This window comes from Schistocerca serialis, chromosome 4 (genome assembly GCF_023864345.2).
Source record: "Schistocerca serialis cubense isolate TAMUIC-IGC-003099 chromosome 4, iqSchSeri2.2, whole genome shotgun sequence".
Classification (NCBI taxonomy): domain Eukaryota; kingdom Metazoa; phylum Arthropoda; class Insecta; order Orthoptera; family Acrididae; genus Schistocerca; species Schistocerca serialis.
In genome coordinates, this window is record NC_064641.1 from 25,611,207 (window position 1) to 25,627,862 (window position 16,656).

Genomic DNA, 16,656 nt, shown 5'->3' on the forward strand with positions numbered 1-16,656 from the left:
AGACACTTAAAGTAGTAAAGAGGTTTTGCTATTTGGGGAGCAAAATAACTGATGATGGTCGAAGTAGAGAGGATATAAAATCTAGACTGGCAATGGCAAGGAAAGCTTTTCTGAAGAAGAGAAATTTGTTAACATCGAGTATAGATTTAAGTGTCACGAAGTCATTTCTGAAAGTGTTTGTATGGAGTGTAGCCATGTATGGAAGTGAAACATGGACGAAAAATAGTTTGGACAAGAAGAGAATAGAAGCTTTCGAAATGTGGTGCTACAGAAGAATGCTGAAGATTAGATGGGTAGATCACATAACTAATGAGGGGGTGTTGAATAGGATTGGGGAGAAGAGAAGTTTGTGGCACAACTTGGCTAGAAGAAAGGATTGGTTGGTAGGACATGTCTGAGGCATCAAGGGATCACCAATTTAGTATTGGAGGGCAGCGTGGAGGGTAGAAATCATAGAGGGAGACCAAGAGATGAATACACCAAGCAGATTCAGAAGGATGTAGGTTGCAGTAGGTACTGGGAGATGAAGAAGCTTGCACAGGATAGAGTAGCATGGAGAGCTGCATCAAACCAGTCTCTGGACTGAAAACAACAACAACAACAACAACAACAACAACAACAACAATGCCCAACAGAGTGATACAACACATTTCCTGTGCATCTGTTGCAGAAATCTCTGTACCAGTTGAAACACTTTTTAGGCAAGGAAATATGTTGTCATGATCTATCATAATAGTTGGTCTATACCTCCTATGCATGACAACAGAGATTTAGCCAAGTTTGGCCATGTCGTTACCATCTATACTCTTACTAATTAGCTCTATCAACTTTACCATCCCAGGCCTATTGCGGTGCAGGCCATGCATAATGAAACCCCGTCTCACAACAGCCTTGACCTGCATCAGTGCAGTATGTCCCCAATCAACGGTCACCATTGTCATTTTCAGTCCCGAATTAACTCACTGCCCTGCACTGCCAAGGAGTTACACATAATGGTGCTGAAATAGCGCAGCCATGTGCACATTAGAAGGATATTTTGTTCAAGTCACCACCTTTGTCATATTTCCTTTCCTTGTCCAAGCTGTTCCCTGCACCTCCCACTATTACTACCTGATATATTTAGTTAAATCCTTGTGTAAATGACCGAATACTTGTATCATTCGATCGAGCACTTTACATGGCTCGAAAAAGGTGGTGGTCTAATACTCTGATCCTGTCTTTTCCTGCAACAGAGGACCTACACATCTGGTATGATTATAACCTAGCAGCATTACGTCTTTCTTCCTAACACTAGCAATTTTCATATTTTTTCTAATCACAAACAGCATCTGCTGCAAACTGCCTACTTCTCTTCATGCTTGAAGCTCTTCTCCACTCAGCCCTGGCAGTTACAACCTGTTTTTGGCACTTGAAACAAAACTGTCAGTCCCTGTCATCTTCTTCCCAGACTTCCCACCAGTTGCCACTTCTCAACCACCACCTTCCACTGCCTTCCTTCATCCTCATCAACTCTTTCCTTGTTTCTTCCTTGCCTGCTCTTCTATAAAGCAATTATAAAGCTATTCCTATAGCATATCATGCAGCTCCTAGAAAGGTCCTCTGTGACTTTGCCAGTGTTATCCCCACTACATTCACCTGAGTGAAACCATTTACTAGATCCTCATAATGAATCTCATTACAAGCTTTCCTACAACAGCTCCCAAAGTTTCCACTTGTCGTCAGATCTATGGCAAACAACCAAAAACACTGTTTATTAAAACACACTACAAAATAGCATGTCTTCACCTGTGTGGCAGGACAGATGGCAGTGCTAGAAGCAGAGGGTATGTAAAGCATGTCGGGGGGTGAGGGAGGGAATGCAGAAAACAGTGCAGTCGTTGTCGTAATGTGGTGTCTGATGTCCAAAAGGGCATGATTGTTGGCTTTCAGGCCAAGAGTGGACACATTTCTGAAATGCTTAAGTTTGTAAACTGTGTGCATGCCGTCATAGCTAAAGTATACTGTGCATGAAAAAATGGTGCTATCCAAAACCATCACTGAAGCAGCTGTGGTGCACTGTGGGCCATAGATGACAGGGATGAATGATGGCTGCAGAGATGTTTACAGGCAAATAGACATGCAACTGTTGAGTAATTGACTTCCCAGATGAAACAAGGGTCTACCAACAGTGTCTTCCCATTAGTCGTTCAGTGAATGTCGCTGCGTGTGGACCTCCACAGCAGGTACCTGGTACCTGCACCCACGCTGACTGCTGTTCATGGGTGACAAAGAGTGGAATTTGCATGCCATTACTGCGACTGGATGCTCACTGACTGACAAAAGGTAGCTTTTGGTGGTCATTGGTGTACAAGGCCTTGCAGCAATCATCGGAAGGGTCCAAGCTCGAGGAGGGAGCATTATGGTCTGGGGAATGTTTGTGTGGCATTCCCTGGATGATCTCATCATTCTGGAGGCACACTGGGTCAACACACTTCTGAATCTATCCTTGGTAACTGTGATCGTCCCTATGTGTGGTTTGTTTTATCCTCAGCACGATGGCCTCTACCAGAACAGTGCAGCGTGTACACAGCTTCCAGCATATGTATGTGGTTTGAAGAGCACCAGATAAATTTACCATACTCCCCCACCTGGTCACCAAATTCCCCAGATTTAAACCCAATCAAGAATCTGTGGGACCACCTCAGTCTGTTCATGCAATACATCCTCAGCCGAGAAACCTATTACAGCTGACTACTGCACTGGGAGTTGACATGGGTCCACATACCTGTCGGTATCTTCCAGAAACTCTGTGACTCTCGTCCTGCATGTCCATGCTGAAAAAGGTGGTTATTTATGGTTTTGACAGTTGGTCATGTTAATGTGACTGGACTGTGTACATGTAAAAACATGAAAGAATTTTCAAAGTTAGTTGTAAATGGAAGTTCAGTATATTGGTTGTAAGTAAACAAATGTCAGATCTAGTTTGTGTCTATCAAAACTTTAGCGTATAGATAAACCTTTATAACATTTACTACTGTTGTTGTTGTTGTTGTTGTGGTCTTCAGTCCTGAGACTGGTTTGATGCAGCTCTCCGTGCTACTCTATCCTGTGCAAGCTGCTTCATCTCCCAATACTTACTGCAACCTACATCCTTTTGAATCTATTTAGTATATTCATCTCTTGGTCTCCGTCTATGATTTTTACCCTCCACGCTGCCGTCCAATACTAAATTGGTGATCCCTTGATGCCTCAGACATGTCCTACCAACCGATCCCTCCTTCTAGTCAAGTTGTGCCACAAACTTCTTTTCTCCCCAATCATATTCAATACTTCCTCATTAGTTACGTGATCTACCCATCTAATCTTCAACATTCTTCTGTAGCACCACATTTCGAAAGCTTCTATTCTCTTCTTGTCCAAACTATTTTTCGTCCATGTTTCACTTCCATACATGGCTACACTCCATAAAAACACTTTCAGAAATGACTTCGTGACACTTAAATCTATACTCGATGTTAACAAATTTCTCTTCTTCAGAAAAGCTTTCCTTGCCATTGCCAGTCTAGATTTTATATCCTCTCTACTTCGACCATCATCAGTTATTTTGCTCCCCAAATAGCAAAACCTCTTTACTACTTTAAGTGTCTCATTTCCTAATCTAATTCCCTCAGCATCACCCGACTTAATTCGACTACGTTCCATTATCCCCGTTTCGCTTTAGTTGATGTTCATCTTATATCTTCCTTTCAAGACACAATCCATTCCGTTCAGCTGCTCTTCCAAGTCCTTTGCTGTCTCTGACAGAACTACAATGTCATTGGCAAACCTCAAAGTTTTTATTTCTTCTCCATGGATTTTAATACCTACTCCGAATTTTTCTTTTGTTTCCTTCACTGCTTGCTCAATATACAGATTGAATAACATCGGGGAGAGGCTAAAACCCTGTCTCACTCCCTTCCCAACCACTGCTTCCCTTTCATGTCCCTCGACTCTCATAACTGCCATTTGGTTTTTGTACAAATTGTAAAATAGCCTTTCACTCCCTATATTTTACCCCTGCCACCTTCAGAATTTGAAAGAGAGTATTCCAGTCAACATTGTCAAAAGCTTTCTCTAAGTCTACAAATGCTAGAAACGTATGTTTGCCTTTCCTTAATCTAGCTTCTAAGATAAGCCGTAGGGTCAGTATTGCCTCACATGTTCCAATACTTCTACGGAATCCAAACTGATCTTCCCCAAAGTCGGCTTCTACTACTTTGTCCATTCGTCTGTAAAGAATTTGCGTTAGTATTTTGCAGCTGTGGCTTATTAAACTGATAGTTCGGTAATTTTCACATCTGTCAACACCTGCTTTCTTTGGGATTGGGATTATTATATTCTTCTTTAAGTCTGAGGGTATTTCGCCTGTCTCATACATCTTGCTCACCAGATGGTAGAGTTTTGTCAGGACTGGCTCTCCCAAGACCGTCAGTAGTTCTAATGGAATGTTGTCTACTCCCAGGGCCTTGTTTCGACTCAGGTCTTTCAGTGTTCTATCAAACTCTTCACGCAGTATCATATCTCCCATTTCATCTTCATCTAAATCCTCTTCCATTTCCATAATATTGTCCTCAAGTACATCGCCCTTGTATAGACCCTCTATATACTCCACCTTTCTGCTTTCACTTCTTTGCTTAGAACTGGGTTTCCATCTGAGCTCTTGATATTCATACAAGTGGTTCTCTTTTCTCGAAAGGTCTCTTTAATTTTCCTGTAGGCAGTATCTATCTTACCCCTAGTGAGATATGCCTCTACATCCTTACATTTATCCTCTAGCCATCCCTGCTTAGCCATTTTTCACTTCCTGTCGATCTCATTTTTGAGACGTTTGTATTCCTTTTTGCCTGCTTCATTTACTGCATTTTTATATTTTCTCCTTTCATCAATTAAATTCAATATTTCTTCTGTTACCCAAGGATTTCTACTAGCCCTCGTCTTTTTACCTACTTGATCCTCGGCTGCCTTCACTACTTCATCCCTCTAAGCTACCCATTCTTCTTCTACTGTATTTCTTTCCCCCATTCCTGCCATTTGTTCCCTTACACTCTCCCTGAAACTCTGTAAAACCTCTGGTATTTTCAGTTTATCCAGGTCCCATCTCCTTAAATTCCCACATTCTTGCAGTTTCTTCAGTTTTAATCTACAGTTCATAACCAATAGATTGTGGTGAGAGTCCACATCTGCCCCTGGAAATGTCTTACAATTTAAAACCTTGTTCCTAAATCTCTGTCTTACCATTATATAATCTATCTGAAACCGGTCAGTATGTCCAGCTTCTTCCATGCGGCTTCCTCTTTCATTTCTTAGCCCCAATCCATATTCACCTACTATGTTTCCTTCTCTCCCTTTTCTTACTACCGAATTCCAGTCACCGATGACTATTAAATTTTCGTCTCCCTTCACTATCTGAATAATTTCTTTGATTTCATCATACATTTCTTCAATTTCTTCGTCATCTGCAGAGCTAGTTGGCATATAAACTTGTACTACTGTAGTAGGCGTGGGTTTCGTGTCTATCTTGGCCACAATAATGCGTTCACAATGCTGTTTGTAGTAGCTTACCCGCACTCCTATTTTTTTATTCATTATTAAACCTACTCGTGCATTACACCTATTTGATTTTGTATTTATAATCCTGTATTCGCCTGACCAAAAGTCTTGTTCTTCCTGCCACCGAACTTCACTAATTGCCACTATATCTAACTTTAACCTATTCATTTCCCTTTTTAAATTTTCTAACCCGCCCGGAGATCCGAATGGGGGACTATTTTACCTCCAGAATATTTTACCCAAGAGGACACCATCATCATTTAACCATACAGTAAAGCTGCATGCCCTTGGGAAAAGTTATGGCTGTAGTTTCCCCTTGCTTTCAGCCGTTCGGAGTACCAGCACAGCAAGGCCGGTTCGGTTAGTGTTACAAGGCCAGATCAGTCAATCATCCAGACTGTTGCCCCTGCAACTACTGAAAAGGCTGCTGCCCCTCTTCAGCAACCACGCGTTTGTTTGGCCTCTCAACAGATACCCCTCCATTGTGGTTGCACCTACGGTACGGCTATCTGTATTGCTGAGGCACGCAAGCCTCCCCACCAACGGCAAGGTCCATGGTTCACGGGGGGGAAGTCATTTACTACTATATAAACTAAACATTTACTACTATATAAACTAAACAAAGTAGCTACATCCACTCCCTGCAAACCACCTTGAGGTGCATGGCAAAAGGTACGTACCAGTTATTAGGGTCTCCTCCTGTTCCACTCGTGTATGGAGCATGGGAAGAATCATTGTTTCAGTGCTTCTGTGCATGCAGTAATTATTCTAATCTTATCCTCACTATCCCTATGTGAGCAATACATAGGGAGTTGTAGTATATTCCTAGAGCAATCATTTAAAGCAGTTCATGAAACTTTGTGAATACACTTTCTACAGATAATTTACGTTTATCTTCGAGAGTCTTCCAGTTCAGTCCTTCAGTATCTCTGTGACACTCTTCCACGGATTAAACGAACTTGTGGTGATTTGTGCTGCTCTTCTCTGTATATATTCCAGAATCCCTGTTAGTCCTCTCTGGTATAGGTCCCGTGCTTTTGAGCAATACTCTACAACCAGTCACATGAGTGATTTGTAAGTAATCTTCTTTGTAGATTGAGTGTACTTCCCCAGTATTCTTCCAATAAATCGAAGTCTACCACCTGCTTTATCTACATTGTAAAGCAGGTAAAATAATGAGGAAAGCTCAATTAAAACTGAAGTTTTCAAAACACAAAAGTATTTGCAGATCCAGGATTTGTGACATCAGTCTGTTACAGGATCTTAGAGCATATTCTGAGCTCAACGTAACTAGATGTCTTGAACAGAATTACAATCCAGCCAACCAGAATTCTGAGAACATGAATCATGCAAATGCAAATCACTTTTTCTTCACTTGAAATCCTTAAAGTCATGGAAGCAATGAGGTCAAGGCAATCAGTCAGATGCAGTTTTTCTTGTCCCCCTAAAAGCATTTGACGCATTATTATGCCAGTGCATATTAACAACATTATGGTCATATAGGGTTGTTGTTGTTGTTGTTGTGGTCTTCAGTCCTGGGACTGGTTTGATGCACCTCTCCATGCCACTCTATCCTGTGCAAGCTTCTTCCTCTCCCAATACGTACTGCAGCCTACATCCTTCTGAATCTGTTTAGTGTATTCATCTTTTGGTCTCCCTCTACGATTTTTACCCTCCACACTGCCCTCCAATACTAAATTGGAGATCCCTTGACGCCTCAGAACATGCCCTACCAACCGATCCCTTCTTCTTGTCAAGTTGTATTTATGATTAATTGAGGATTGATTTGTAAGGAGGACACACCATGTTATCTTCAGGAGTGCACATAGGAAATGTGTTGGTACCCCTGCTGTCTCTGTAGTATCTTAATGATTTGCAGACAATATTAATAGTAGCCTCAGGCTTTTGCAGAAGATGGATTTATCTGTAATGAACTACTATGTGAAAATGTTGCACTAATATTTGGTCAGATCTTGACATCATTTTAATGGGTGCAGAGATTGGAAACTTACTTTAAATGTTCAGAAATATAAAACTGCACACTTTGCAAAATGCAAAACTGTATTATCCTGTGGCTGCACTGTATATAAATGAGTCATCATTGGAGTCAGACAGCTTATAGAAATATCTGGGTTTAACAGTTTGTAGTGCTATGAAGTGGAATGATCACATAGACTTAGTCATAGGTAAAGTTGGTGGCAGACTTGTGTTCGCTGGCAGGACACTGACGGAATACATACAGTTTAGAAGGTAGTTTTCTTACGGAACTACCTTGAAACTTGTCCTTGGATATTACTCAAGCATGTGGGACCCATTCCAAGTAGGACTAACAGGCAGCATGAATGGTGACAGGTTTGTTTGAGCCATGAGAAATTGTCATGGAGTTTGTGAGGGCTTGTTTATATTTTAAGTTACCTCATTGTGATCTTCAGCTCAGAGTAGTCTGTGAACCCCCAACTTGTTAAATATTCTTCTTATCTGTAGAATAACTTAATTTTTACTGCAGACCAGGACTTGGCAACTCTGATCTTTGAAGGCTTTTATTGCACCTTTAAATACAACATATATTATATGATACATATCTTGTTACAGGAGACAAATAACAAGTGTTTTTTTTCTTTTTTCCCCTGAATACATACATATATTCATTACTGATATAAACTTCTGGTCATTGGTATTCCTTGACAGCATGGCTGGTGCAGAGGATTCTTTGCCAGCTTTGACTACTTTGCCCATCAAGACTCCCAGTACGTCTTCAGCTCTTGTCTATCAGCATGCAGACCAGGCAGAATACCTCATGCAAATAATAAAATACACAAAACAGGACTTGTCCCCTAATAAATCATTGTACATAATAATTAAAACTTTATATGCTGAACAATTATCCTGGATAACAAAAATGCATATAATTCTACTAATAAAGCTTGTTCATTTATATTCAGAATTAATACAGGATGTAACTTCCACTCAGCGAAATTATTTATTTCCAAATTTTGGCTACAAAATATCTGGAAAAATCAGAGGCAGATGTTTTTAGATAGACACTCCCACAAATGCTTTCTTACAAAGTTGAAAGAACCACAGTTAAGTCAGGAGTCTAGATATATATCAGAGCCTCTGTACAAGGTGGAGTGTGGTAAATTGCTGATTTGGGAATGAAGTAAAAAAAAATATGAATACTTAGAAACTTAGATTTTTATTTTTCTCTTACTGGACAATAATGGATGTTTCTAATTACATGATTTGAACAGTGTATCTGGCAAATGTCTACCTTCACAATCCACACACTGCCACAGTCATTTTCTGAAATTCTCATGCACTCTTTCAAGCACGTCTTCTGGTATTCTTGCAATTTCAGCCTCAGTATTGTTCTGTAGGTCTTCCAGAGTGTTGGGACGGTTGCAATACACCTTTGACTTCAGGTAACCCCAAAGAAAAAAATTGCATGGGGCTAAGTCTGGCGATCGCGAGAGCCAGTTGAGATCTCCCATCCGAGAGATAAGCCTTCCAGGAAAAATTTGCCTCAAGAAATTCATGGTAATGCCTGTTGATTGTGCAGTGGCACCGTCTTATTGAAACCAGGTATCCTGTAATTGCATTGCCACGAAAGCCGGTTGGAAAAACTCTTGCAGCATAGTTAAGTAATGATCCAAATTCACTGTTACAGCACGGTGATTTTCCTGGAAAAAGTAAGGGCCAATGATGCCTACTCGTGATAAGGTACACCACACAGTTACGCAGTCTGAGTGCAGTGGGGGTCTGGTGAATTTGCCTGGGGTTCGTGTCACTCCACTACTGCATATTCTGTTTGTTTGCACACCCACTGAGCTGAAAATGTGCCTCATCAGAAAAGAAAACATTTGCGTCACGGGGTACGGTTGCAGGGTCTGCAGCTCGTGGTCGTGCGGTAGCATTCTCGCTTCACGCGCCCGGGTTCGATTCCCGGCACGGTCGGGGATTTTCTCTGCCTCGTGATGACTGGGTGTTGTGTGCTGTCCTTAGGTTGGTTAGGTTTAAGTCATTCTAAGTTCTAGGGGACTGATGACCATAGCTGTTAAGTCCCATAGTGCTCAGAGCCATATGGTTGCAGGCAGGTCTTCATAATATGTTCTTCATGTTACATAATCCTGTACTGACAATTTCTGGACCATGCACATTTTATAAGGGTGAAAATTCAGTTTGTTATGAAGAATCTGGTGGAGAGAACATCTAGAAATGCCAAGAGCAAGTGTGTGTTTCCAAGCTGAGCATTTCAGAGGTTGCAGTACTACTACTCTAACTCGTTTGACGCTTTGTGGTGTTGTAACACTTCTGCCAGGTCCTCTTTGTACAGATGACACATCCCCTGTTGTTGTGAATGCATTTACCCAATTTAAAATTGATTGCTGTGCAGGAACACGTCCACATGGGGGTACTGCAAATCGCAAACGAAAAGCACGCTGCACGGTTTTAATGATCAAGTGGGAATTGAATTACAGCAACTGAATACAAACCTCCCATTAGTCACTATAAACCACACCCACTCTCCCCTCTATTCAACCAACAGTGCCACTGCAATGTGAATTCTAAAAAAGCAATTTACTGTGCTCCACCCTGTGTATCATCCCTACCGGGACAGGATTGGACTAATTACCGTGGACACATCAGGATTTAAGCAGCTCATACTTCCTACTTTCCCACTGAATGAGACTTGAGGAGACCCTGTTATGTGGTAGTGTGGGAAGTATCCTCTGCCTTGCACTTCACAGTGGTTTGCAGAGTGTGGACGTGGATATAGATGAGTTTTAAGTAAATGTGTAGAATCACATAATGAATAAACACATGACAGGTAGCTCTTGGAATAAATTTTACAGCAAATCACTCCAAAAGTTTCCCTCGAATTCAGTATAAGATAATGTCTGTCTGCTCTAGTTACATGATTAAAAACACATATCTGTATGTTTCCGTGGTAAGACAATGGACCCACATTCAGGAGGAGAGTGGTTAAAATCCCTATTTAGGCTTCAGATTTATGTTTTATGTGTTTCCCCTAAATTATATGAGGCACATGCTAGAATGTTTTCTTTGCAAAGAACACAGTCATTGTTCTTCACTGTAAGTGTAAGCTCTGTCCCTAATAACCTCTTTCCTTCCACTATTAAAGATAGGCATCACATTTAAGATAGCAAGTAAATATGCCTAAGTCCATTGACTGATTTCTAATATAGATGTAGGGGGAGGTACAGCTGTCAACTCATATTCAGTATTAACATTTTAATTCGTATCCAGGGAATACCACAGCAGGCAGAGGAATTACCACTTTTGGGGTTTATAGTTTTTACACTAATGGCTGTTGGTGATGTTTATCAGAGTATACTTAGTTGTTCATTAAAAGCTATAATGTTTCCTGTTGCTGCAAAGAAATAATCAGTGAATTTGATGACTAGTGATTTCACTGTATTTTCATTTCTTCCACATCTGTTTCCTGGGAACTCAATGAAGTTTCCTCATTGTTTATTTTTACTTCAGTCTTCTTGTGTTTTATTTTTTGTATATAGTAGATGGGTCTGTTTTTCTTGAAACAGACCATAGGGAAAGGAGTGTCAACCTTTTTATCATTGCCTGTCATGTGAATTAGGTTGTGTTCTTCTTACTGCCACAAGGTAATTTAATCTCACATATTATTAATGCGCACTACCTGTTTCTGTTTAATTTTAATTTCATACGCTTTCGTTTTAGGGAAACCAGAACTCAAAAGTGCTGTAGGAATATGTTTTGGAAATAGGTAAATTTCCTTTTACAGTGTTTGTTTTATAATCTCTTTCCAGTGCTCTTTCTATATGCCCTTTGCAAACATTGTGATTCTGTAATTTGTTCTGTTTCTGATATACAGTTTTTTTTATGATCCAAATTTAATTTATCAGCATATTTTACTGTTGACATTTGATCAGATTTATGAGATGAACAATCACTTTGAGCATTATCGATTTTTTTTATATTTGTCTCATTTTAGATTTGTGAACAATCCTTTTCCTTAAAAAATGAATTAGTCTCTTTAGGACCTAAAAAATCTCCTAGTGTCAAAGGAACTCAAGGCTTTGTAACTCCTAAACTGACAAGTTACTATGTAACATGAATAGAATGAGAATCAATAGTTTGCAAATCTGAAAATGGTCATATGTGCAAAACTTTGGTGGTCTGGAGTGCTAAATAAAATCTGTTAATCCATTTTTAAGTCATTGCAAATAGTGACTCTCCATTCAGCCATTGTTGTGATGCAAAATATGAAAAATTAATTAACACAATGTTCATCATCTTGTTGGTCCTGGAACTTGATCAATTTTTGTATATAAAGCTCTTTTCATGTATTGGTTCTATAATGGCATGATATTAGTTTTTATCCACCTATGTGTATTCATTCAGCTCCAGCGATTTCCATACGATGCCTGTATAATTATAACATTTCTACTGACGGTCCATTTATCTTTTCAGTTTCCTCAATTTAGATCCTTGGTTCTGTGCAAGCCATAGTGTTTTGTTTGGGTAAACATCTCTTTTAGCTATCACTGTATTAAATCTGAAGCTCTGCTTCAAGAATTTACCTGATGAAAAACCAAGGGACAACAATGGAAATCAGTAGGACATGGTGGATACTGTTTTGACCTGACTGTTTCTTATGACAGCTATTGTTGCAGCTTGTGATATAATTTCAAAATTCATTATCTATTATAAAAGAAAAGTCAATTGTGCCTCATAGCAACAAACACCATATCCCTAACCTGAATTTATATCTGGTGAATTCCTTTTTCTTTCTTATATGTCAGCGTAAAATTGATTGCTGATTCCATATTGTACAGTGCACACAAGAAATTGATATTTTGAGTGTTTAAACTAATTTAATTCATCACCCCATATTTTGTTACCATGAATTGAGGATCTATACCAACCACAGGTCATAATAAGATAATGGGTCTCATGGGGTACCTACTAATTTAGCTAATTCCAGAATTGTATCACATTAACAAAGGAAGCTAATGCGCAAAATTATAATTCAATTAAATAACTGACTTGAAAAGGAACATATATTCAGCAAATTATGGAAGATGAAAGATCTTGCTTTACATGTAAAACTGCAACTCAAATGTATCAGCCAACATGACTAAAATATAAATTATAATACAAAATTTCGTTATGGAGGAAAGTGTGGGTGGTTAAGAATTGTTGAAGGAAACCTAAGTATGAATACAGTTAACAGGTTAAACTGGATGTAGATTGCAGTAGTTATTCAGAGAAGAGCCTTGCACAGATAGACTAGGATGGAGAGCTGCATCAAACCAGTCTTCAGACTGAAGGCCATAGCAAGAACAACAAACATTAAATTTTCCATAACTTCAGAACTATTACAGTCTCACAATATCTAAGACCAGTTTTGGAATCAGCATTCATTTAAGATAAGACATTTTCCACATCAGTTCCCATTTGTTTTAAGTTTTGTAAAGTTTTCATTAATTTTATTTTACTAAATTGACAGGTAGTGGAATTAAATACGGCTGCTACACGTTAATATACATTCAAACAAATTTAATATGTGAAGGAAAAAGTCTTAATTTAATACTATTATATATTCAAATTGTGCTAGCTTCCAGGCATCTTAATTCTGTAATTAAATACTTCCTTGTACTTAATTGTGTGATCACACATCCCTTAAACTGGAAGGGAGAGGGATTCCTTAAAATAGATTTTAGAGAGCCACCAAGACAAAGTGCCATTTCATAGTGAATTGATGCTACAGTAGTCCATATAAATTGTAATACTTTCAAATTCTTCGCATGCCATCCAAACGTAAATTGGCAACATGTGCAATGTCAGTTGTTACTGTGAGCATCTTTTGTAAGTTATTTGTACTGTGAATAAATTATCTGACTTATCAGTGTTATCAATATCGTGGTGCATACTTACAAAACCTTGATAGCACCAATGAACTCTGGGAGCATAAACATAGAATTGACTGCAGCCTTTAAAATTCATCACTCAACATTGATGATATCCACAAGCTTGATTTGTTGCATGACTGAATGAGGATTCAGACATTATTTTTATTGGCCTCAGGCATAGGTAAGGTCACAATATTACCTCTTATCAGAAGCACTGAGATGCAACCATGTGGCATATTATGTGACCAAGTGAGGTATGATGCGTCAGTCATACCCATGTGTGAAAATCTTCTCTCCTGAGAAACTATCCATGCTGTGCAAGTAACATGTGCCACAGATGCTTCATCCAAGGCTTCTCAGATGCTCAAAGGGTTACATGATTTTCCCACAACTATGAGAAGTATTCTCAGTGATGTTCTTAATGGCACTTTAAAATGTATTTAAGGTTGTGGTCCAAACTGTCATTTGCACCCCAAATATAATTTCATGATGCTCATTACAAAGATCTTTCTTCAAACAGTCTTAATCTGAAGTGACATAACAGAATCTTGTTCTTGGCATAAAATAATATTTATCTGATAATTATTACCCAAAACATTTTATACTACCTGTGGCATTCCCCTCCATGACTACTACATAACAATTAACACTTCTCTTCCTAACATTGGTTTGCATCTTCTGCCCTTTACTATCAGCCTTCTTGACCAATTGATTTTTTATTTGTTCAGAGTTATTATACAGCGCAAATTGTTCAGTTGATATTTAGCTGGTCAAAATGAAGATACAGTTATATTTAGTATCGGGCGGGGGGAATAAAAAAATGAAAGTATTTAGATACATGTTCTTATAATCTAAGTTTATCAGTAACATGGTTGTTTGCTTCTGTCTTGGTAATTTGTGTCTGACATATGACTTCATTCTTCACTTAAAACTTCCAGGCTGATAGGCTGTGGCCGATATATAAAACTCTCCCCTGCCGACTGCAGGAGACAAAGCATCAGGGGAGAATGCATCGACCACGGCCTATCAGCCCAGAAGTTTTAAGTGAAGACAATACTGGCCGTGAAAGCCTACATTGTATGCTATGACTTCATTGTTTACAACTTGCCTAAGACACTTTGTAATCGGCATTTGTTCACCACTGACCCTATTTCTCATATTGTTCCTCAAAATATGAATATATATTTTATCAGCTAGCAACTCCTTTCTGATGTATTTAAATGAAGTTCATGGACTGTATGGAACCTTTGCTCCAAGCTCCTTTTGTCTGTAACATCAACATTTTTGAAGTGAGTATGTATTTCATTGATACACATGTTTGCAACACTAATCTCATGGTTCATACATGACCAGAGTGGTAAATCATCTGAACGTGTTGGGTTATTCGCATGCTTTTGTCCACAGTCTCCAAAGCATTGAAGCTTTTTGATATCTCTTGACTGAAGCTATCAGACTTATAGTGTCTCCTCGATATTTTTACTGTAATCCACTCCTCTGGCCTAGTCCTAGAATTACTGTGACAAATTACAGCTTGTGATTATGCTAATTCTTCATGTCCAGATGCCTAAGCAGCTCATATTTTCTAGATTAGCTGCAAATGATCCAATCTGCATGAAATAACTAACTACCCTTGATATCATATGATGCATTTTCTCTGTTAAGTTATTTAAATGTAAAGTTTCATTTGGAGAGTCTTAGTGATTTCAGACAATTCATAGAGAAAAATTATTATTGTTTATACTAGCTCCAATATACCAATGTCTAAGTTTGCTGATTAATGTTTTTTTTTTCCTTTTGTACGCAGCTTTAGGTGAGATTATTCCGTCATACTCACAGTGAAAATTTGAAAAATGAAGGAGGTGATGACAGGAACTGCAAAGGTAAAGGATGCTGTAGGAAGTGTAACAGTCAGTATAGATCCTCAGCAACATGTGAAATTTGAACAAAATTCATTTACAAAGACTGTCCCAAGGGATGTATATAACAGAGTGAAAAAGCATCTTTGGGATGGTGTGTCACCACTGTTTGTGCCTGAGGACAGAGAAGCACAAAGATCAGTCCAAAACTGACTGCTTATGAGTTTGTCTTTGTTGTCATTAATGAAAAACTCTAGTATCATTATCTTTCTGTGTAATGTTAGTGATTTAACTGCTGGCATAAAACATCTGCGTTTCTCATTAGGATGTAAAAGAATATAACAATAACATCTTGGTCTTCCATTGAATGAAACAGATAAATAATTAATTGTTGGCAAGAAATTATTTTTGTGCTGCATATGTTACTTTAGGTACATTGTTGTAATAACAGTAAGAGACTTTGCCTGCAATATACCCTTGAACAATTACTCCATAAATGAATTACTCCTCTCTCTCTCTCTCTCTCTCTCTCTCTCTCTCTCTCTCTCTCTCTCTCTCCCCCCCCCCCCTTCCCTCCCCCCCTTCCCTCCCTTCCTTCCTCACCATCTCCCCCCCCCCCTCCACCTTTTTGGTTTTTGACATAGTGGCATACAAGTAGTATAAAATGCTGTATTGGTAAAGATATGTCATCTGTGAACAGTAGCACATAAGAAAATATTTTGTGAATTGTAATTTCTGTGTAATCTATGAGACAGCATTTGACCAGCTTTTAGCTCTGCTGATGAAACCACTTATGAATTGTGACAATTGTGCACTAATACATGCAGTCTTTATTGGGCCCTTGACCCATGAAATACATCACTAACTGAAACTGAAGGTGTTTTCACCAACTGTGGGAAGAATAAAACGAATGTTAATGTACATGGTTTCTACATTTTAAAGTACAGCATTCCACAAATATTCATTTGTGTACCATATTTCTAAGATTTCGACTAAATTTTACTGAATAACAATGAGTGAGGTGGTGTACTGGTAAGAGACTAAGACTCATATTTAGGAGACTGGTGATCCAAATTCCAGTTCAGTCACCGAATTTTAGGTTTTCCATGATTTCCATAAATCACTTAAGGTGAGTACTGAGATGGTTCTCTTGAAAGACAATGTCCAATGTGCTATGCCTGAGCTTGAGTTCAATCTCTAATGACCTCACGATCGACAGAATGTTGAACTGTAATCTTCCTTTATTTAGAGAACTGTTGACCTGCCCCAGCTTCGCACAGCTAGCACTAATTTTCTACAGTTCGATGACTTTTTTAGAA

General features: G+C 38.9%; 1 long non-coding RNA gene across 1 annotated transcript in view; it reads left to right on the forward strand.

Moving 5' to 3' along the window:
• The window catches only part of LOC126473347 (uncharacterized), a 43,314-nt gene extending 27,056 nt beyond the window's left edge, over positions 1 to 16,258 (forward strand). Inside the window, exon 2 of the long non-coding RNA XR_007586439.1 lies at positions 15,286 to 16,258. This is a non-coding gene — a long non-coding RNA (uncharacterized LOC126473347). The remainder of the gene's footprint in view (positions 1 to 15,285) is intronic.
• The last annotated feature ends 398 nt before the right edge of the window (positions 16,259 to 16,656 follow it).